The sequence below is a fragment of the Onychomys torridus genome, chromosome 21 (genome assembly GCF_903995425.1).
Source record: "Onychomys torridus chromosome 21, mOncTor1.1, whole genome shotgun sequence".
Taxonomy (NCBI): Eukaryota; Metazoa; Chordata; class Mammalia; order Rodentia; family Cricetidae; genus Onychomys; species Onychomys torridus.
Window position 1 is genome coordinate 13814928 of NC_050463.1, and position 20273 is coordinate 13835200.

The window sequence follows — 20273 nt, forward strand, 5'->3', positions numbered from 1 at the left end:
TGTTCTCTATCTTTACCAGCCCATCTTCCCCTGTTACCAAGTGTTCATCCTCCATGGTCAGCATTAAACAGGACATTGGAGATCTGATCTGACCACCATTTAGCTGCCATGTTTCTACTTATTTCTCTGTAGGTGACCAAATTGAACAGTTACAAAGGATTTTTGTTTTTTTCTTTCTCACCATGTTGCTAAATCTTTGCAGTATTTCATGAGAAACAACCAATTAATGGCTAATGCAGACCCAACTCCCAAGCCAATTATTCTCTTACATTATGTCTAGACTTCCAGTTCTCTAACTCCAATCCCATCCCATGAGTGTTTGGGTTGTATGGCCTGCCTTGGAAGGACTAAGTCTGAGCTGTGGTGTAGATGGAGTTTTCCTGTGTCCCACCTGGTCCTGTAGCCACTCAGACCCAAGTAAACACACAGAAGCTTGTGTCAATTATGAACTGGATGGCCTATGGCTTAAGCTTCTTGCTAGCTAGTTCTTATATCTTAAATTAACCCTTTTCTATTAATCTATAAGTCACCACTTGGCTATGGCTTACCAGTATTTTCACATCTTGTGTCTCCTGGTGGCCTGTCTCTCCTTTCTTTTTCCTGTCTCTCTGCTTAGATTTCCTGCCTGCCTCTAAGCTGCCTTGCCATAGGCCAAAACAGCTTTATTTATAGCCAATGAGAGCAATACATATTCACAATATACAGAAAGACATCCCACAGCACTGTGTTCTGCCTCTGGAGCTTCCTCCAGCCAAGTATCTTTATTCTTTACCAGAATCTGATTTTCAGTGCAACTTGAAGCACCATATATCATAGGATAGCTATTTCTTCCTTTTACTTGGTATGAATTATGTAATTTTCTAATGTTTTTGGGGGGATTGCCAGCGTGAATCAATTTCCCACATGTTTTGAAAGAAATCCACAGTGTCTATGCTTCTCTTTATACTGAAGCTTCAATTATTGGTAGGGAAAATTTGAGTTGTATAAATTAATGCATCATGATGACTCTCATATACCTCAATTAGTTCTGGAAGCTTCATCAGTCCCTAAGTATCTTATGATGTCTAGGATTCTACAATATGACTCTCAAGTCATGAAGAGAGAGATAGAGCGGTTCCTTGAGGGTTCAGTGAGAATGGAAGGGATTCTTGTCATCACACTCATTTTTTTTTCTACTACTTACTACTTCTATATCCCAACCATGGAACTTGAAGCCTGCCTGTATCTAGTGTGTGAACAAAAGATGAATAAAATTTTAGGAAGAAAGTATTTCCCCAAATTTCATCTTTCTTATTTCTCATGGCTTGGAGTTAAATTATGACAGAAATATGTTCCTATTTATTAGTAAATAGCTACCTTTTACATTCATTAGTGTGTTTTTAAAAGTAGCACAGTTTAGAAATGGATTTACTAATTTGTGTATCATTAGAAAACGTATCTGGTTAACAAAACAGCAGATATTTGGCAAGTATGCACTGTCTTGTTTTTTAAAAAAAACATATTTTTCCTGATTATAAAATTAATATATGCTTATGTACTAATGGCAATATAAGAAGTATGGTGAAGTTCTAAAAAATGCACTGACACTTAAAATTATGTATCATCCCATTACCTAAATTTAATATTTTTATTGTTTAAATGTAGGCCTTTTTAGTTTTTTGTTTTTTAATGCACAGACATAATCATGTTCTTAAATACAAAGTCAGGAGTTTGAATATATACTATATTTCATTTAATGTGAATAGAAATTTCTTTTTAAATCAATTGCTACTATTGATAAAATTTCAATATGAAAATAAATCTCAAATGAGGAGAGGTAGACATATGCAGCACTCCTGCCATGTTGGCATGAAGACCACTGACTTCAGAAAGAAGCATGGCAGTCCAGTGCAGAGCCACCCTCCTGCCTGCTAAGATCGCCTTCATTTACTAACCCACACTACACTGCAATGCTCAAGCGTGCTGAAAGTAGCAACTTAATTAGAAGAATAGTGAGTTGAAAGTGGTATTTAGGCCATAACTTTAAAACATTTATAATTTGTAAATTTAATGTATTGATTTATTAACTATTAATTAACAAATAAAATTATTGTCTTAAATTCAAACGTCTCTAATTATTTAAGGCTAAGAACTCAACTGTATTCTCTTCCTTCCAGAGAGAGTCACTAAGTATGGTCTTTTGACTTTGTTGCCAATAAAATAGAATTAATTTTAAGGAAAAAAAGTATATATGTAGGACTCCACCATCATTTTAATTTTGTGGTCCTTCTTTCATGAAAGCTAGTGATAATTAGCAGATTCCATTTTTTTTTTCAAAACAATGGTTTATGTTGTTCCTAAAAAGTAAGTATTAGTGTGTCACTTCTCAGAGAGAAGAAAGAAAAATCTGACCTGAACACTTGTCCTGCTAGATGCCTGGAGCCCTAGTGCATGCCCTTTCCTCCTTGGTCACATGCTGCATTCTTTAGATGTTGTCTCCAGGAGAATGGAGTGACCCTTCATTAGGGAGTACAAGAGAAGATGAAAATGGGAAGTGAGAAAGTGTGAGGTCCAGGGACTCCAGTGAGGGATAGCAGCTGAGGTGGAAGTGTGAATCCATGATGGAAGCAGACTGAGGCAAGAGGAGAAGCAGCAGGGAACTGGGCAAGCATGAATGGACTTCTTCTGTTAACAGGGACATTTCAAAATACCCCAGCAGGAACCACAGGAAAGGGTGAAATAGAATGTTCATTCTTTCCTGCACTTTGGAATTAATTACACCAACAAAAGGTTGATTTGGGGTATTCATGATAAACAGCAGCCACAAACACCTCGTTATTAAGTTATTTAGAGAAAGCCAGCCATGCCACTGAACACATGGTTTTCATTTGTACAGAAATATACAAATATTTTGCTTGATAGCAGGCAGAAATAATACTGCAAAAAGACAATAAAGGAATTTGGAATGTTCCACACCTGTATTGGTTCTGGCAGGCTACCAGCCAGCAGCAGGCAATGTTTTCTCAGCTGGAGTGCTGGGAGGCCACAGGACCATAACTGGCATCTCTTCATTCATTGAAATAAAATTGCCTATAGTGTGCAAAACTCACAACAGACATTGGTTCCTTTCCTTTTTGTGCAGTGTTGCTTGTGATCTTAAATCAATGGTGTCTTTTTCACCATGTGTAAAATTGGGAAAAGGCATGGCTCTAAACAGCCTGCTTGGGATTACTCACCTCTTGTGGTGTATCCTTTGGAAACAATTTTCTGGATACAGATGTACAGCAACACTGGCAACTTGGAGAGAAGAGCAGACTTGATGCAGTGTTAAGTAATGCTGTTAAGACTCTTCCAGAAACCATGGTGCCTGGATAAAGAATCTCTTAGGTGTAGTCCTTAGGTTCAAGGAACTCTGGAACTTAGCTGGCAGGTGAGGCAAAGATAACACAGACCAATTGGATGACATGAAACTGAGAGACAGCATTTCATTTGAATGCTGCAATTGCACCACAGACATTGTCTGGGTGCTGCATGCCACGGGGATTTGGAGTAGGAAGGAATCACCCCTTGGGATCCTGGGAACCCAGTCTAATGAACCTTAAGTGAAGGGGTTGACTCTCAATCTGTGAACTCAATTACACTCCACAGCCATAGGCTATACCCTGAACTCCCTAGCTGTTTCGTATAGTGTTCTCTTAAAGATGGAGTTAGGAGGGTAGGGAAGGACAAGCCGTCCCACTGACTAATCAGTTCAGCAAATGTTCTTTAGATAGCTTGTAGGTGGAGTGCTACACCTCAGGACCATAAGAATAAGGAAGGTTGTATTTGTATCCTTCAGAACCAGAGATAGATGCTTCCAAAATGATAAATCCATGCAATTTTCAGTCATAATGGTCCTCTTGGCTTTGATTCTAAACCAACTCAACTTTTAAAGGCTAGCTCAGTCCTGACAGCATCTATCCCTTCTACATCTGGATTTCTGTCATTTAAATGTGGTGTTTTTTAATTAATTTTGAGCCTATGTTTTATGCCATTTGTTTATTTATGTAGTGTGTGTGTGTGTGTGTGTGTGTGTGTGTGTGTGTGTGTGTGTGTGTGTACGTGGACCACAGAGCACATATGTAGATCAGAGGACAACATTGTGGAGTTTATCTTCTCCCATCACCATTAGGGTCTAGGGCTCTAATTCTGGGTAGCAGGATTGTCAGCCTCTGTTCTCACCTACTCAATGGCCCTTTACATAACAATTACTCCTAATTTGCCCTGCCCTTAATTGGCTTTCACATATCCAGCGTATTGCCTTTTCTTGCATTTCCTCTAATATCTTGCAGGCCCTGAAATCACAAGCATCTTTGTCTTCCCAAAAGGGGTAAAATTCTGCTATTTTATTGCATTTTACTTTCAACTCTGGGTCAGCTGTCCATTGCACTGTTAATATGGTGAGTGCTACTTCCTAACTTTGGGACGTAAACACGGAGCTTGGAATACTCCTGGTCTTTCCAGCTTCTTTTGTAAGTGCCTACCCAGTGATTTACCATGTTATTTCCAATGAAAATAACAACACCATGTATTTTGAAATGTGGGATCAGAGAAGAGAAAGTCATTCACTACTGGCCAAAGGCAGAGACCAAGGCAAAATTTGTTTGTTTTTATGCTTAAACTGCTTCTTCCATCTGCTCTACTCAGTTTTTCCCCTCTAGTCAAACAGAAACAACTGATTATTTCTTCTCTTTCTATGACAGTTCCACAGAGCACATGAGACTCTACAACACACTAGCAGTGAGCCTATACCAAACATTACTCTGGGAGTTCTTTTAGGAGACATGATCATAAGGTGTGCACAAAGCAAGTAATTAATTCCCTAGATAGCTTTGCTGTCTGCATAGAGATTAAGCCAAGTGTCCCTGTGCTTTTCTACAATGAGCAAGAGCAATTAGTTTTCTGCACTCCTTTAACCAAGTAATTTTGATGCAGATAGAGCATTGTAGTCAGTCGCCATGGTGCTTTCTTACATGCCAGGTGTATCCTGTAGTGCCAGTCAGCTAGAAACCAACGTTCCCAGTGTGCTCATGTATGCCAGGGAAGGATATGTAAAGAAAAGCTATATCATGGAAAGACAAAAAGAGGGGGGGAGGCAGAGGTAACCCTAACTTCCTAGTTCCTGTTGTCTCACCACCCTACCTGAACTACCACTCCTACACAGAGTTCTTTGTAGATTTTTCTAGAATGTATTGCTATTGTATGTGATGTCAGTCTGGAGCCCTGACTTGTTTGGGCTCCTTTATCTTCGTGTGGTGCTAAGCATAGGGTGTGTTTCTACCTTCTTCCTATTACACTGGTCCAATGTATCATTTTAGAGTGGTTCTTATAAAAATGAGAATGGGCTCAAAATTGACACCCAAACTTCTGTTTACTTGAATGTTTTTGGAAGTTTAACTTGCCCTCTTTTGCATTTGATAACATAAGGATAGGCATCCTTTAAACAAGAGGAATTATTTCTAAATATGGATGCTAGTTTCCATGGTCTCTGAGTCAAATGTTTCATGTGTGTGAAAGTGAGGTAGCCTTAGCTGATCCGCATCCAATATTTACCTCTGCTTTTATAATGGGGGAAAAAGAACTATTTTGAAACCAATGATTGTTTCACATTTTATTAGGACCTTCCATCAACATTGTAAGGTTTATATACAGATTTCTGTAAGAATGTGTTGTTCTGGCTTCTATTTTAATAGAGGCATTGGTCTGTCTTTTAAATAAAGTAAATCAGAACCAGGAGAATAGTGCTATATCCTATTTTTAATTCCCATTTTCCTTCTTTGATTATTGCCATTGGGTCAAATTTTAATAAATTATATCAAAACCAGTCTTTAATATTCTGTCTTGAAACCAGTAGTTTATGGTTTAATACAACAGACCTTATATAGACCTTTGTAATGGGGCTTTGACTGAAGTGGTCAACCATGTGGAGTCAGTCCACTCTCTAGTAAACTCCTAGATTAGAATCTCAAAATGCTGTTCTTACAACATGTGGAAAGAGAGTTTTAACTTCACACAGGAAAAAATTGCTCCTTCTTGTCTCTGGACTGAATGTGTGTTAGCAAGGAATGGCTTATTTTGAAGCTTTGCAGTTCATATCCAAAAACATTTTACTTTCTACTGTTTCTTTTCCTTACTCCATTCATTTCATTATAAAGCAAAATGATTTTCAATATAAAGAAATCTAGAATTGTAGCAGGAATCTTAAAGAGTCTTATTAATATAATCAAACCTGAGGCCAGTTATTGGGGTGAATGCTGGAAGATCAGAGAGACAGAACAATCCACAGTTTCTCCCCACCTCGCCAGTTCCTCAGCTGGTCTTACTTCCTCAGACTACTACATGCTTCTGTGTCCTCATCCCAATGGCTCTCAGCTGAACTGCTCGAAAGCCTGAATGCTTAACCAGCCGAATGCTAATCCAGCCAAATGCCTCACTCCTTATATATCTTTCTCTTTCTGCCATCACTCCCTGGGATTAAAGGCATGTGTCTCCACGCTGGCTGTGTCCTTGAACACACAGAGATCCGCCTAGCTCTGCCTCCCAAGTGCTGGGATTAAAGGCATGCACCACCACCACCCAGCTTCTGCTATGGCTTGCTCTGACCCATTTTCTAGCCACCATTTTTGGCTCTGTATCTAGTGGCTGTCTGTTCTCTGACCTCAGATAAATTTATTAGGGTGCACAATATTTTGGGGAAAACAATACCACCACATATCCCCTTTTTTTGTCCAAAATTAAGGTTATAACTAATACAAGAAAAACTATCCAATAAATATATACAATATATACATCAAGAATTACATTAACAATGTCTAGTCCATTAACATTTGACAAATTCAGATAAAAATTCCATTATATATATATTATCAGTGTCCAGTCCAGTAACATTTGATAAACTCAGACAAAAAATTTTTCATTACTTATCCTATTTAAAACAAGTGGTTCCTTTTTAAAAGTAGATTCAAAAATTGATCTTTTTTCTTATCATATTCATATTCTCTCTTTTTTATTTTCATAAAAGTTTCAATAATCTATATTTTGTCATTTTTATATCTTTCCCCTTTTCTTTTTAGTGTAGATTTAATGCTCTACCCATTTATCCTATTATTTCTTTATCTTTTTTCTCAGGGTAGATTCAGTGATCTACCTCATAGCTATAGTCTCCTTTTACTTGTTTAAACAAAAACTCTATTTGGGGGTTAATTGTCAAGTCCTGTATCATTTGTCCAGTTGCTACATAATGAGAAAGTGCAGGGCTTGTTTCTTCAAGTCCTTGTTCAAGTAGTCTGTCAGGCTGGATCATCTCAGCTAGCCATCTCAAAATTGTCCTGAGTAGTTTGTAGTCCAAATCCAACTTTTTTTGTGGTGTTAATCAGCTTAATGGCTTTATCATAGTTCATGTGGAATCAAAAAGTATGGAATGCTTCACAAATTTGTGTGTCATCCTTGTGCAGGGGACATGCTAATCTTCTCTGTATCATTCCAATTTTAGTATATGTGCTGCCAAAGCAAGTACCTTGGCCTTTTCTGGGCAAATTCCACAGGAGTGGAGAAGTTCCTATATTATTGGATGATTATATTAAACCCATTCATATCAAATATGGGGAAAATAGTATTGCAAGTTTTGAAGGAGACGAGTTAGTGTGCAAAGAAGACTTCTCAAGATTTTCTACAACATTAACAAAACAAAAACAAATTTGGTTTTCTCTAACACTTATGCATATATCTTATCTGTAATATAGATATTACTTTGTTTAGTATGATTATTATATTTTGTTTTCATTTTATTTTTGTTAATTTAAAAAAAGGTTCCTGAGAATATCTAGCATCTGAACTAAATTTCAGAAACAATTGAATTAATAGCTGCTCTTGTAGTAGTACTGTTCCAAAGAAGAAATGGACAGTCTAGACATAAGAATGGCCTGTAAGCTTCGCTCATGTTCTGCCAGCAGCTCTGGAGTCTAGAATCTAGAAGGTAATGTTTATAAAAATGAATCCAGTGTTCACACAGCCTTACGTACAGCATGCTAAAAATCCGTTACAAAATCTGCATTATAACTAGCCTGTAAAGTTTATTCTCCACCTTACTGTATACTCACAGAATTTTTTGTATGTGTACTTGAACATACAAATTCTCTTCTCATTAACATTTTATTAATTGATTAACTATTTTTGCTGGAGTTTTTTGGTATGCTGTTAGCTGCATACTCTTGTAGGTGGTAATAGTTAGTATTTCTTCCTTGTATGCACCCACCTATAATTTATCTTCTTTTTAAATGATTGCTTGGTAATTTATCTGTTCTTGGGTCTTGTTTTGAAAATTCTTTTTCTTTTCAAAATTTTTGAAAGATGGAGTGGCTAGTTTTCTTGGATGTGAAATGTTACAGCGTCTGTAGAGACCTAATGTCTGTTCAAAAATGTTAACTTCTGTATCTCTCTCTCTCTCTCTCTCTCTCTCTCTCTCTCTCTCTCTCTCTGTCTGTGTGTGTGTGTGTGTGTGTGTGTGTGTGTGTGTGTGTGTGCATTCAAGTTTCAAGTGTGGCTAATTTTCTTTGTTTTGTCCATATGATTGCCAAGAAGTGTTTTCATCTCCTCTCTTTCAGGATATATCTTAATATAATATAATCTTAATCTTATGGTAAAACTAATTTAAGAGCCTATATTATATTCTTAACTGACTGACTCCCAGTTCTCACTGTTGTTCACTACTTCAGACACTGACGACTTTCCACACAAGCTATGCATTAGAAGAAATATTGCAAATTGACCTTTTCATTCAACAGAGTGGGGTCATTAAATCTTAAGACCCCTTATGATCTTGAACTTGCAAAAGATGAAAGCAATAACAATCCATTAATTACATATAATGCCACTTGCTAAATGGTCTCCAAACCAAAGAGCAACCTCTAGACCAGACCTAATCTATAGGATCCCCAGCCAAATCACCAATCAATAGAGTGATACTAAACTGTGCTGACAGTGGGAATTAGCCAGTTCCTATTAGACAACAGATATTAATGCATTGGGTGTGAAGGCTACAGCTCAGACAACTTGGAGGAGTCTAGAATGTGGTGATATTTTATTTGTACTTTAGTAAATAAAGTTTGCCTGGAGATCAGAGCAAAAAGGCCAGCCATTATAAGTAAACAGAGGAGTCAGGCAATGGTAGCACACGCCCATAATCCTATCACTTAGCAGGAAGGATCTCTTTGTGTTCAAGGCCACACTGGAAACAGAGCCAAGTGTGGTGGCACATGCCTTGATTCCAACACTAGTTAACCATGGAGGTCTAGAGGTTTCTACAGACAAACAGAAAGTGACAGAGCTGTGTAGGAAGAGGAAGTGATGTAGCTGACAGAGAGAGCAAATCAGATGGCAGAACAGCAAGGCATATAGATGTGGGTAGACAGGAAGTAACTCACATTTGGAAGCTGCAGAGTTGGTGAGGTGAGGTTGGCTGGTGGGTTTCCCTATTTCCCTGATCTCTCTAAGGCTTTCACCCTTATATTTGGCTCCATGTTTTTTTATTTAATAAGACCATTTAGAAATTCGACTATACTAGAAGGCTCCAATTCTTCAGTCTAATACTACTGCTTTCATCCCTCTCTTTATTCCTCATTTTATATGTCTTTGCTTTCACTCTCAAATCAAATTAGTTGAAAGTTCCTTATCAGCCTATAGTTGCTGTTTTATATATTTTATATCTTTCACAATTTCTGAAATAAGTAATTATTTAGTTACAAACTATAATTAAGTCTGCTATGCTTGACACATTAATGATTCTGGTCAACATTGTCAGCATATTTGAAAACCTAGTAATATCCAGCATGCAATGCCTTCTTTTTCATGTGGGCTCCTCAAAGAGTAGAATTATAGTGGACTGCCCTAAGTGTATTTATTTGTTAATTGTGAATGTGGCATCATCTTCTACTAAGTGCATTACTTTTCATTTTTGATTATGGGACAGTTGTGTGAAACTACAAATGGTCAAGCCTTAGACTTGATCAATAAATCACTGAGGAGATAAGTATAACTTGGACAGGGCATCTGCTGTATGTGTGCTTTCTCTGTACCAAAAAACATTCTTTCCAAGATGGCGAGACCCCAATCAGTGCTTAAAAGGAAAAGCAATATGATAAAATTCACTTAACGTGTATGGTGTAACCTATAAAAGAATTGCTTTCTACTTTACTTTGGAATGGTCCAATGGGTATTCAAAATAAACTGTTATGGAGAAGTAAGTGCTATTGATGATTCAACTGGATATTTATAAGAATGTTGAAATGTTTTGTTCAGCACCCCAAACACAGGAACATTAACAAAGACATAGCTATGGCCTTGTTAAAGCTGTGCATGGTTATTTATCTGTAAATAAGATTTACTAAGCTTTAGAATACTACATTGTTACCTAAGCTTTTTCATCTAGAAAAGTAGAGAATATGATACCTCCAGTTACATCTGCAGAACATATTATTTCTTTGACTTTTCCTCCTATTTTCGTGACTTACTTGACTGCTAGAATAGGGTAATGAATCCTTTTCGGGATCTGAGTCATATTTGTAACAATAGAACCTACCAAGGTTCAAAATAATTCTAGCTTGGAATGAGTCTGTTCTTCTAAGTAGGAATTATCTTAACATGTATTCACAAAACAAATCAGCCAGGGTGGTTTTTGCTTAATAACATTTAACCCAACCTCTTTTAGTATAACTACAGTAATTACAGATTTTAGACTAGGAAGACCTCCATAATTACATGACTAGGTCTGAATGAACCCGAGTCTCACTTTAAAGTATCATTTCTGTGAGTTTGGTATTGTATTGATTTTGGGTGGAGTTGCTAAAGCAGCCATGTAACGTATATGATTCCAGGAATTAAACAGCATTAACTGCTTTGATGTTCAGCCAATACATTATAATTTTCTCTGTATTTATGTCTTAGTTCATTATAAGTATAGAAAGAATTACTGCATTAGATGCAAACAACTCCTACCACATCATTTCAGAACCATAAAGTATAGAAATGTTTTTGTACTATTTTTACACAGAGTCAAATAAGAAAGAAATATACATCCAGCCAAAGCAGTCACAGCATGTTCTCAGATCCAGTGCCTCATGAGTAAATAGAACTCCCTACTTCATGCTCAGTGTAACTCTGGGCTCAAGTTCAAGCTTAGTGCCAGTTTTAGTGGAGTGATATTTTAACTCAGAGAATAGAGTTGCAAATGAGCAGAGAGATTTCCTGGAACAGCAACAACTGTATTTCAGGAGATGAAAAATGAGGATTATTGGAGGGTTTTAACAACTTTGGCAAAGTCACAGAGCGATGAATTAGGACAAGATCCACATTTCCCTGATCAAGCTTTGGTGCTCCATGTGGGATGATGGCTTTGTAATTGTGTTCAGTTGCAATCAGGTTTCTACTCCCAACAAAAACAAGTAGAATGTCTGAATGCACTCAGAGTACAGACAGGGCTCTACTTAGAAAGGTGCAGGGTTCAATTAAAGAAAAAACAGAATCTTGTACTTCTATATAATTTATAATGCAAACATCTTTTCAAAAATTAAAGAAATTTTTCTGGAACAATTTACTGTATGATTTTTGTTTGCCTTCATATTTGATGTGTGAATCGTCTTAGATATAACCTGAGGTTTACTATTCCATCAGCATTTTTATGTCATGTAACTTATGTCTGGAGAGATTTCTGGACTTCAGCATGTTTCCCATGTTTTGAGCTGGTGCTTTATTCTGTCCTGGCTTCCTGTTCCTTTGGCTAGAAAGCAATCTTGCTGGTTTCAAAGGAATCAGAGGGGAGATTTCATCTGTAACCTTTCAATTTAACTGCTGGAAAAATGGCCTTCTTTGGGCTTACCTTGGGGGCTTACCTCATTGCATAAATTTGGTAAGCAAAGTCTGAGAAAAATCGTTCCACATTTTGAGAAGTGGTGAATGTGATTTCATTCGCAGAGCCTCAATTGGCTTAAGGAAGTGGATATGCCACATCTCTTACTATTGGGGAATGTTTACATTCTGTTTTCAGGGCCTTCAGGATGAGGGTGGTTTCTAGGATTTCAATGATTAAAGCTTGACAAGTTAAAATGCCACCAAGACTCCATGGATCCCATCATCTTTTTGAGAGTTCTTTCTCTTTTCAATGGAAAAGATGGGTGTGATATAAAACTTATTAAGCATATGATCCCACTTGGGTCTATTATTCCCACTGGTAGAGAATAAGAACATTACCACAGTTTAAAGTCAAATCTAAAGCAAGCATTAGTTAAATACTGGCCAGGCAAATAGGCTCTGGCCAGGGCCATTCTTGGGTTCCCAGAACATGGCCCTGAATTAAGTTTTACAGGAGCTTACTAAAGCAAAACCCATAATTCATCATGTTTCCCATCTGGTCCAATCAGGGGCAAGCTTACATATATCCTGACTTATTTCCGGCCTGTGAACCTCCTGCCCACATGTGATCAAACATATCCCATGCAGATGGGTCAAACAAACTTGTTTAGGGGAGTGAAAACATGTGGCTTGTTACCTCCCATAAACAATAGCCTCCAGCATTTCAGGAACTTGGGTAAGGGGCTTGCAGATCAGAGGCATTTTTGTTTCATGGAGCTCTTAGGTGCTGTAATTAAGACTTAAAATGTAATTTTAGCTCACACAGGTCCCAAGTTTAATCAACTGAAAATGGAATCTGTGCTTTGGAGGGACCATAGACCAATAGAAAAAGGGAATGAGGATTTTGAATGTCTTGATTTTTGATTATTGTGTCTTGCTGAAATCTGTTTTTAAAATAAATGGTTTCAACTGCTGTCCTTTGGTTGCTCATACATCCTGGATTAGTACTGATTGGGTATTGTCTTTTGGCAAACTTTATTTCACTAAATTAGATATGACTGATCTTACTGAAAATGTGCTTCTTTCCAAACAGTTATAAACAAACAAATAAATAAAATGACACCTACACCCACACACAGAACCTTGGCCTTCTTTCAATGTAGGTGTTTGTCATGTATGGTAGAGAGCAATTGCTCATCGCTCCTTTCTGTGTCTCTTGATCTCCTACTCCAAGGTCATGTGTCCAACATGAACTTTTCAGACCAATCTTGATGGTTTCCTGTGTCTTGTAATGGGATGGCCTGATGTTTGTACAAGTTGTACACTTGTAGGTGTTTCTGTTCCCAGAGTAATTTGGCAAACCCCACATTAGGTGTGATATATTACCAGTGCAACTGGGGTCCCCATTTTGTAAAATAGCCTTACAAATAAACTAATTAAAAAGTGACTCAGAAGGAAACTCAAGGGTAATTTTATCAGAGCTTGAGAGAAACAATAAGACAGGTAAGCTACAAATCTTGGCAGCTCCAAAGATTAGAAGGGTGATGGAGAGAAGAAACATAGAAAGTCATGCCTTTTTTAGTGGAGGTTGGAAGACAGCTGAATGGTAGCCACTGCGTGTGTGAGGGGGGAAGAAGGGTGTCCAGAGGATGAATGAGGAACCATAGTGTCCAGTAACACAGTGACATGGGACTAGTCTTCAGCCAGTTCTCAAATAAAGAAACATCAAAGATGAATCCTTTCTATCAAACACTGTGTTTATGACAATGGATTCAGTTCTACCTTCCCGACCTTGTCAGACTCCTGTGCAAATGTTTTAATCCTCCTTACACACACCCCTTCCTTAAACTTTTGTTTACATAAAGGCTCTGCTTCATTTTTGGGTTTCAGTAGCTGGACGCTTCGATTCTCATTTCTAGTACCCCTATTTTTTTAAAAAAATTAGTCAGTCTCAAAAGGCTGCAAAGTTGGACTCCAGTCAATGGGGAAAAGACACAGTTGTCTTCCATACCACAATGAAAACCATGTGCACTTCCTGTTATCATGGTTTGTTCATCTGCTTTGGTGAGAAATGTACCCCCTTAATTAAGAATGAAGTTTTGTCTTGAGGTATTTTATTGGGGTGGTAGTCTCTTTCTTTGAAACCTGAACTTATTTCTAACACAAAGAAAAAGAGATAGCAAAGAAAGAAAAGGAAAAGTTATGATGTTCTGAGTTAGTGCTTAGAAAATTCAGGCGGGGCATATAGTACAGGGTCCAAAGTGCTGCCCGACAGACTCTCTGCCAACACCTGGTAAGGAAGCAGTCACTACCTAACTGGGGGTTAGCTAGTTCATTGCCAATGTGCCCCATGGGTGAGAGAGACATGCCATGCAGATGTGGTGGCCAGTGCTGTGGAGTAATACAAAGTCACTCATACCATGCAGACACAGCATCCATGTGGAAAGTTTTATTGGGGTTTAGGAAAAGAGAGGGGGGATGGAGAGAGGAGGGGCACAACTCATGGGAGTAGAAATGAGGAGGTCGGGAGGAGGAGTTTTTCCTTAAAGGGGGCTTTACATAAGATGTCAGGACACTGGGCAGGTCCCCAAGGAGTGGGCCAGAATGCCAACATTCCTCTGTTTTTGATTATTACTAAAAGGTATGGATAGCAAGTGGGAGGGGATGAGGGCACTGAATTTTTGAGACTGCTTTCTGCTGATGTGGGGGCAAAGTAGGGTGGACGAAGAAGTTGGGAGACTAGGTCTCAGAGTGGGAGGTGTGAGTGAAGAAGCATTCAGTCAGCTGTCATCCCAGAGACCCGTTGAGGGAGCTGGGAAGGCAGGTTGCTAAGAGAAAAAAAATAGAGTGTTATCATTGACCTCATGAGTGGAGCTAACTATGGGAGAGTGATAACTGCCAGAAAGAATGGAACAGGGAAGTGCCCTTGTTGTACAGAACAGGCTATATGAATGAGAGAATTTCTTGAGAGAAACAGGGTGAATGAGTGAGACATGAGATGCCCTTTATTGGGACATTTTGGAAAACCAGTTGCTAGGTAAGTGCCCACTTGAGCCTGGAGAGATGGTACCAGCAGTGAATTGAGGGATGATGTGTTTTTTAGGAGTACATGAGCCATCACATCTGCTGTTTCTATGGAAGTGGGAAATGCCTTTATCCACTCTGTAAAAGTGTCAACAAGTTAGGAGATAACAGAGTTTTTATGGGTGGCCATATGGATGAAGTTAACCTGCCAGTGTTTAACTGGCTGGTGTCCTTGTTTGGTGGTTGGCACGCTCAGAGCTGGTGCAGGGGCTGGCATATCTGGAGGACCCCCTGTGGTTTGATCTTGGCATGAGTCTGTCAGGAAGGTTGGACCAGTGCAGGAACCTGTAAGTGTGTAACACAACTGAAACAGATGAGTTTAGTGGTAGACCTATTTCTATGAGGTAGAAGGTCCATCAGACTGAACTCCAGCATCCAAGAGGTTCAGTGAGTACCAATGACAACACAGGCTAGTCTGTGGATTGTCATCCAAAGATCTAGGGGCTATGGGGTGAGTGGAGGCAAGTTATTATGTATGTTGTCATGTGAGCGTTTTTGGTGGGTTGGACCAAGGTGCCTCATAGGTGAAGAAGATGCCATGCAGATGTAGTGGGGTGACATGGAAAAATGGAAAGCTCCTAACACCATGTAGACACGGCATCCATGTGGAAAGCTTTATTGGGGGAGAAAGGAGAAGGGAAGGGAGAGAGGGAGAGAAAGAGAGACAGAGAGACAAAGACAGAGAGACAGAGAGAGGAGGTGCATGTCAGGAAGCTTGGTGGGTCCCCAAGGAGCGGGCCAGAATGCCAACAGTAGGCATCATACTATATGTTCTAGAGTTAGACTAAGAGTTCTAACTACATCAGTAATTGGTTATTATGAAGACTCTTTGTTGAGGGACTTTTCCTGGGAAGATCTCACACACACACACACACACACACACACACACACACACACACACAGTGTGGGAAAGTGGGACACACACACACACACACACACTGGGACACACACACACACACACACACACACACACACACACACACACACACACACTCACAGTGTGGGAAAGTGGGCAGGGGAGAACTGAAACAGACCCAAGTAACAATTGTATCAAAGTTTGACCCTAGTGATAAGTTTCTTTTGGGTTTACTAAGGTAACTATGGGTAACGAGTTTCTTATAAGATCAATCAGAGATGACTGAAACACAGCTGTCCTACTAAAAAGCTCAATCCAGCATGGAGACTCTGGAGCTCTCTGAACAAAGTGCAGACAAGTCAACTGGTCCAAGAGGTCTTCTCTCCGCAGTCTAGTGGCACAGTATCTCCTTCTCTAGTAGCTGTTTTCTCTAATAAGCTGAAAAGGAGCAATCCAAATCTTCCACAGCTTTGCTTTTCAGACATAGGACCTGTGGTTTTTCCTATGGAGTCTCATGAGTGACTCCTTCCCTCCTGGAGGGAATGTTTAATTCAGAGGAAACTGCTATATAACTGACTCTGTAAGGAAAGTGTTTCAGTTTAGAATGTTTTATGCTGTTGGGGAGCTGAGCTGATCAAGCAGCGACCATATTTTTCAGCCATAACAATTCTATACCCCCATCTCTCCCCCATTACTGAATGCTGCAGTACAGATAATTCCATCCATAAAAGAAGGGACCTGAGCTAAAGCTTGCAAGTCTCATTGCATTTGCTCTTGTTTTCACACATGGAGCATAGTGAGCGAATGCATCCTCAGTTCAACGTGTTCTGCGTGCAGCACAGAGTTAGAACAAGCCTTGATGGCTAGAAAAAGGAAATCATCTAAGTTTTCATTCATCAGCTTGACATCTAGACGGCGAGAGAGCAAAAGCTATGCAGGACAATATATTTAACAGTAAATCCTTTTCCATCAAACAGTCTCTTCAGTTCCTGGAAGAAAGAGAACAGTGCAATCACATGTTCAGATGATTGATATGACCGGGTTCACTGGAGCTTCATAGGAATGTCATATTAAATGCCCAGTTTTACATTTGGGGACCGTTATAGAGGAGATGTGATACAAGGTAGATATGGTTCTGACTTATGGTCTCGCTACAGCTATTTAAGGAAAAAACCTTGACCATATATTCCTTTGAACATAACTTCTAATTTGCATTCTTGCTTACTCAGCAGAATACAGCCACGGCATCTTCCTGGCCCTCTGCAGTGTATAAAGTATTATAGACCTGCAGAGATTCAAGTGGCTAAATTCAAACGTGGGTTTACCGTATACCTGAAGCATTTCCTTTTCAGACGTTTCCTATCTGACAGGCACAGCATCCACTCCTTTAAAAACGTACCAGCTGTAGTCTCTCTGGTAGAAGGTTCCACAGAATATTTCTATACTATTTTATTTAATATTTTGATTAGTTCCTGAAGTATCACTGGACAAAAGTCCACTAAACTTCCCAGGTGGCACTCTATATCCTTTGGAGAAGTAAGATTTTCTTTTTTTTTTTTTTTTTTTTTTCCCCTCACAATGAAACTCAGATTAGGAAAGACCTTCCTTATGGGTGCTTATTTTGAGGCAAGAATATGATTAATGGGTCATGAGTATCAAATGCAACTTTCATTCAATGAGTTAAACAGGCAAGAAAACAAAAAAAGAATTATAGAGAGAAACTGAACTCAGCGTCTCCAAAGGAACATGCTGGAGAGTTTTTAAGAAGCCCCAGGATAAACCAGTGGGAAAGTACTGGAGGATGCTGGGAGGGATAAAGTGGTCCATATAACATAACTACTAGGCCTTCTGTTTGCTAAATGGCTCAAGAATCAGGTTGTACACTTGCAGGGAGACTAGAAGATTTTCTTGATGATTAGGTTTAAAAAGGCTGGCTCCCATCACTCGGAAAAGACTTTCCCAAGTTCTGAAACTGAAAAGATACTGGACAATTTGTGTCTCAAAGTCTTTACAATGAGGAGGTTGCTGAATAGACGCTCTGTAATCAGCTGTGCCCCAGTTTGTCTTCTCAGGCTTCAGGCTCTTAAACCACACCTTGTACTTTGTTTTGCAATTACACCAGTTGTGTTTGAAAGGGAAAAGGAATAGGAGAATGAGGAAAGAACTTGACAGCCCTCTGGTGGGTAACAAACATTTCTTCTGAAAAGAGTAATAGATTCTTACTAATCTCCCAAGGAAGGCTTTGGATAGGAAATTTTTAATTATGATTATGAGTAAATAATTTTACCTGTGTGGATACCATTTCCTTTTTGAGTCTAAGAGATCATTGTAGCCCTCCCATCAAACTTGCTTGACTGTATTGAAGACAAAGAAAACCATCAGGGGGATGCTTTGTTGTTTTGTTTTAAAAGCCATATAAGCACTTTTAATAGTAAAAAATGAGACCTGGAAACACACAGGTCTATCCAAAGTATATAGTGGTTTTTCTAACAGCAATGGGTCCATTTTGATGCTCATGGTTTAGGAAGCTGCAACACCCAAAATGTTATGTCATCTCCTGAGAAGAAAGGACTAAACAGTGTCAGGGTAGTGTACAGTCACTTCAGGTGCAAACTGGGAGAATTATCTAGCATTTCTGTCCATGTATCAATGGCCGCCACCACATCACATGAAACTCCTTCAGTCTGCCCCACGGGAGAATGGGAAGTAGAGGCTCTACTGGGATTGATGGCTTACTAACTCTGTTACTAAAGCAAGTACAACACATAGCAGCAAACACCAGCCGTCTTTGCCCCAGACACAGAAATGAAGAGAACATTTGAGATAGCAGAAATTTCCTGTAAGGGGAAAGCAGCATAACCCCCAATAACTCAGCATGTGATGGATTATCAAAGTACCAGAACTTAGTCAAATGAGAAGTCCATTCTTAGCCACTGAAGCCCTTCCATTTTCCTAAGCTCCCTCTCTTTACTAATACTTCCCAGAACACATTTCCTTTGATGGTATACAAACTATCTTCCATTGAAAGTCCATAGAACCACCCACTTATTATCTTAATGCCAGATACATTTCATGAGTAACTGTGTTTGGTACAAGGTGTTTGGATATTGTTGAATTTTCAGAAAGCTTTCTATGTCGTGTTTTAATTCTTGCAAATTGCTTGCCAATTTAAAGTGAGCTGCATCTAAACAGTAAGTAATTGCTTATGATAATGAGTGCAAACTAATTTGCTCGAATATGTTAATATTCACACAGCACTTTTATACTTCCTGCTGTTCCAGAAACACTGCTCTCTCTTGTTTAAGTGTTGCTTTTAGTATTATTGTTACACATGTGACTAAAATCATGCCTTCCAGAGTATTTATGCAAAAGTCATATATGGCGATGGCCTGTGTGTTCTAAAGAAGGGATGGAAAGTCATGTCATCTTTGATGAATGATATGGAATATTTGAGTAAGAGAACTGAAGCCTTAATAATTAATTCTAATTAGTGATTGATGGCAATAAGCTTACTACACTGGGTTAGAAATGGCCCCTCTTTCCATAAGAGCCATAAAACTTAATTTAAATCACTTCACAGACAGATGGCATCCAAACTTAATTTAAATACAATAACCAATTTTAAATGAATTCAGCATTTTCAAATGCCCCTAAGTTCAAGTGCTTAAGTATGAAGCCTACTTCACCCCCTGAGTGCCTTCTTCTCCTTGGTCTGCACATCTTCTCATGGATATTTCTTAAAGACTCTAGATTTTAAAGACCCGTGTTGCAAATTTATCACTAAAATGTTCCAGTCATTCCAACTCCACACATGCATCTGCGTTTCACATGGATGGTGAAATGCAAAGGTCTCCATGGAGAAACCTTTAAACTACAACAACAGAAACCCTTCTAGCACTTTCAAATACATTTCCTTTGTTGACTATCATTGGCTAAAGAGTTTTGGGGGTTTTTTGTTTGATTTTTTTTTTGTTTTTGTTTTTGTTTTGTTTTCAAACACTTCAGTATCTGAATTTTGCATTGTTGCCCATAGTAAGTGGCTCAACATCCCCGTACTCTGCTTCTTGTAGTTATCCTATGAAAGTAGATGCTACTTCACACAAAGGGTTGAGTTTCATGCCTCTTAATAATCTTCATACGCTGTTTTAGAACATGAGCTGAGAATAAACCAACCAAGTTACAGATATTTTATTTTACATTTATTAATGTACCTGCTACAGTTATTTTTTCCCTCCTAAGTGAAAATTAATGCTAAAAAAGTGAGAACTTGTTTACTTTCTCATAAAGCTGAAAGGAAATGTTCGGTGATAAATACATAAAACGTGATCAAGGTTCTCTTACATGCAACCTCTTTCTTGGGGCATTAATATCACATTGTTCTGTCTTTGAAGTTATCTGACTCACAGTTAATGGAAATTTGCATTTTGTAGAATTTTTAATAGGATGGCATGCTAGCTTTTTTAGTGCTGTC

At 38.6% G+C, this 20273-nt stretch overlaps 1 protein-coding gene and 1 non-coding gene across 30 annotated transcripts in view; one reads left to right on the forward strand and one right to left on the reverse strand.

The window, feature by feature from the left end:
* Nrxn1 (neurexin 1) overlaps positions 1-20273 on the forward strand; it is a 1060385-nt gene that overhangs the window by 719205 nt on the left and 320907 nt on the right. The window lies entirely within an intron of this gene.
* On the reverse strand, positions 7428-7534 carry LOC118572066. The gene has a single exon (XR_004943442.1). It is a non-coding gene; the product is annotated as a U6 spliceosomal RNA (small nuclear RNA).